We start from the raw sequence: 4,306 nt of genomic DNA, 5'->3' as shown, positions 1-4,306 counted from the left end.
TTCTTTCTTTCTTTCTTTCTTTCTTTCTCTTTCTTCTCTCTCTCTCTCTCTCTCTCTCTCTCTCTCTCTCCTCTCTCCCCCTCCTTCCTTCCTTTCTTTTTTCTTTTTATTTTATTCTATTTTTTTGGCCCTTCAACCCCCTAAACTTGGTTCCTAGGGGTAGGGGACACACCTCTCCCTCTTCTACTCCAGCTTACTCGCTCTTCCCCTTGCCTCAGATTTGAGTCTCTGCCAAGTGCAAACAGCGGGCGACCTACTACAGAGCCTTGCAGTCAATGGGTAGTCCTTATTCTTGTGTGGGTGACCTTAGTTGAACTTCACACAGGTTGTTTTCTGCATAGGTGGCATTCGAGGAAAACAAACAAAAAACTCAGAATAAGAGCCATGCCCGGTGTCATTAACTAACGAGGTCCTTTGGCATCCTCTCTTCTCCAGTTTCCCTCCTGCCTCCCTCCAATTCTCTCCCTTCCTCTTGCTCCCCCGCTCCTCCACTCCATTCCAGTCTATTCCACTCACCGCCCCCCCCCCCCCCAGATTCTGTCCATCCTGGGGCTCACACACAGTATACATACATACATACATACATACATACATACATTCGTCCTACACCTGAGTATCAACCAAAGACTTGGAAACAATGAGGAGGAGACTCAAGAAGTAATGCCACAAAACTAAACATTAAGTCATTGTGTAAATTCTGTGAAAGGAAAAGTGGATAGGGTATGCCTGTAAATGGCATAGCTCTCCCTGCTCACCTAGCCTTTTCAATGACAGCACCCACCCCATACTCACCCCCTTACTGTCATGGATGCTTTTCATGATCCCTGAGAGGAAGAAAATATCCCCTGTTGCTGAACCCTGGCTTTTCAACACTGCAGATGACCCTCTTGGACAGATGCAGGAACTCTCTCCCTCCCAGTCCCAGAGAGGATGTTTTGACCCACCCTTGATCTCTTTCTTGGTTTGTTTTCTTTCAATGGTGGTAAACACAGACCTCCTTTGAACCTTTGATAAGCCTACAGTTTACATTCACACTCCTTTAGCTTGATTTTTAATACAACTCCCGGGGTCAGGATCAGGACTTTAGAGTCACGGTTGGTTCGCCCCATGAGAGGACTCCTGTGTGTGTGTGTGGGGGGGGGGGGGGGGGGGGGGGGATTGCCCGCTTTGCTTTCTCCCGCCTCCCTAAAATGTCACCAGTGGATTTCATGTAACCCACGTACGGTCTCCTCCTGGGATTGGAGTGTATAAAATAAGGGGGCCGACATTGCCATTCTTTGGAACATCATCTCCCGCCGTTGAGATTGTGCTTCCCGGCGTACGAGCGACATTTCTGGACAGTTTGGCTGAAAGACACTCACAGAAATTCTGCACAGGTTGGAGGATTTCTTACATTGTTGACAAATGCCACACACGCACACATGTGTGTGCACTTGCTTCACGGTTGCCACCTGTGGGGCTCTTTCAGGTTCGTCCATTTAACTTCCTCTTTTTCACAGGGAGGAAGGAGGCAGCGAGTGTAATCACCAGTGAGTGTGTGACATGAGACTGAGGATTTCCCGTGGAAAGCGGGTGAGCGGACGGGTGGGCGGAGGGAGGGAGGGAGGGAGGGAGGGAGGACACATCCATCCACCCACTCATCCATCCATCCATCCATCCATCCATCCATCCATCCATCCATGGACAGAAATTAAAAGTTTAACAAACAAACAGTGATGGTGAGTAGTCATGTCCTAGGCTGCTACCTTCCCTGACAAAGGTCAATCTTTCTTTTTTATAGTGTTTTTATTGAGTTCAAAGATGGGGGGAAAGAGAGAGAGAGAGAGAGAGAGAGACATCAATGATGAAAGATAATCATGGATCCACTGCTTCCTGCACACCCCCTCCTGGGAGGTGGGGTGGGGGGTGGGGGGGGAGCGGGCGGCGGCGCCGGGGATCCATCCCGCAACCCGTGCATGTGCCCTTGACCTGAATCGAACCTGGGACCCTTTAGTCTGCAGGCCGACGCTCTATCTCCCCTGAGCCAAACCGGCTAGGGTGTAATTTTCCTTTTTAAATCCCCTTATTTTTATTGAGTACGTTGCTGACTGTTACCTATCCTACGCCAACCTAAGTAAGAGAAGTATGTGTCTGTCATTTTATTTTAATTTTTATCCAATCCCAGAGGTTTCCTGCCCCCCCCCCCCCCACCCCCGCTTTGCCTTCTCTGGCCTCCCTCATCTATCACCAACGGAGTTCATGTAACCCACTTACATCTCCTCTTTTGCTTGACATGTATACAACAAGGTTAAAACACACACACCCTCCATTCTACAGAGTGTTATCCCATTATGTTGAGAATCTGCTTCCTGGCAATTGCCTCAAATGAACTCACAGACATTCTCCACAGATTTGAATCTTTTTTGATGTTCACACATCCATCCATCCATCCATCCATCCATCCATCCATCCACGGGGAAGTTAAAGATGAATGATAAAAGGGTGTCTGTCGTGAGTGGCACACTTGGAGCGGTGTGTGCGGTGGGGGGTGGGGGTGGAGGGATGGATGATCAAAACCGGCAACTGGAGCAGAGTGTGCTGGCCGGTCTGGTGACCCGGGGTTATTGAGTCAAATCATCCCTCACCAGGCCTCCCGCGACCCTCATCGCTCCACTCCCACCTATGTCTCTCCTCCTAGGGGATCTAAGACGCCGAGATCTACTGTTGACCTTCGCCTTGGACCCTGGACTCACGCCCCTCAAACCCCTCCCTCTCGCTCCCCACCCCCCCTCGCGGGATTCCTAAACGGGTGAGGGCTGGTTCCTGGGTTGGCCGATAGAGGGCACTCTTTCCCACCCGGACAGGCCGGGCCGGTTTTCTCCAACAGCCTCCCTCCCTCCCTCCCTCCCTCCCTCCCTCCCTCCCTGAAGTTGGTGAGCTGCCGGCCTGAGGGTGGGGGAACTCGGAGAAGCCCGAGGCGAGGGAGGTCCGAGGCCCTGACGTCACCGGAGAGCTTTCTGCATTTGAATGAAGCAAGCCCTGGAGTGAGATCCATTGGAATGAATCGCCCTGACCTCCCTCCTCCCCTCCCGCTTGCTCCATACCCCACCCCCTACTCCCCATCCCCCACCCCAGCGCTCTCAGCCCTCAGGTCAGGGGACTCTCAAGGGAACGCGGCCCGGTTCCCCATCTACGGAGACACATGGGTAGCGAGCCGAGCCGAGCCGAGCCGAGAGTGAGAGGCGAGAGTGAGAGGCGTCTCTGCCAGCCTCTGGGGCTGCTTGGGGCCATTCTGAGCGGGGAGGGTCCCCCATGAATCGGGTCGCTCGGGCTCTGTCGTGGAAGTTCATCATGGAGAAAGGACTGTTGGCAAACAGACATACGTTTAGTCCATCTCCAGGTGAGATTCCTCTCGGGATGTTCCCTTTTTAAAAATCATCATTCTTGCCCTAACCGGTTTGGCTCAGTGGATAGAGCAGCGATGGCGAACCTTTTGAGATCGGCGTGCCAGCATTTTGAAAAATCCTAACTTAACTCTGGTGCCCTGTCACATATAGAAATTTTTTGATATTTGCAACCATGGTAAAACAAAGACTTATATTTCTGATATTCATTTTATATATTTAAATGCCATTTAACAAAGAATAAATCAACCAAAAAAAAAAAAAAATGAGTTGTGTCATAGGTTCGCCATCACTGCGATAGAGCGTCAGCCTGCGGACTCAAGGGTCCCGGGTTCAATTCCGGTCAAGGGCATGTACCTTGGTTGCGGGCACATCCCCAGTAGGGAGTGTGCAGGAGGCAGCTGATGGATGTTTCTCTCTCATCGATGTTTCCAACTCTCTATCCCTCTCCCTTCCTCTCTGTAAAAATAAATAAATAAATAAATAAATAAAGTATATTTAAAAAAATAAAAACCATCACATTCTCCCCTGTTGGTTCAGTCTCTGGCTCATTGAAGTCTACAAACACACGACCCTTCTAATAAAACCCCACAAAAACCAACAACCAACATATGTGGGCGTCACTGGCTTAAAGACAGACATGCAGACAGACAGAGACAAACCTCTGAGTCCCTATCAGGTGAATTGGGGACGATTTGAGCAGGAAAATATAGGTTGCCCCTGTCCCATGCCCTCATTGAAAGGGGACAGGTTCTGATTTCAAAACAGCCGTCTGTCGGTCGGTCGGTCGGTCGGTCGGTCGGTGGGGTACCCCTACCTACCGCTGTGGGCACACAAGCTTGACTCCCAGGGAGAGGGAGACTTGGTTGGGTAGGGTTAAGAACGGGGAAAGTAGCCCCGGCCGGTCGGTGGTCGGCGTCTCC

The sequence above is a fragment of the Myotis yumanensis genome, unplaced genomic scaffold, assembly GCF_028538775.1.
Source record: "Myotis yumanensis isolate MYYU_CA2020_CCGP unplaced genomic scaffold, mMyoYum1.0.hap1 SCAF_56, whole genome shotgun sequence".
Classification (NCBI taxonomy): Eukaryota; Metazoa; Chordata; class Mammalia; order Chiroptera; family Vespertilionidae; genus Myotis; species Myotis yumanensis.
Note: the sequence above shows the minus strand (reverse complement) of the source record.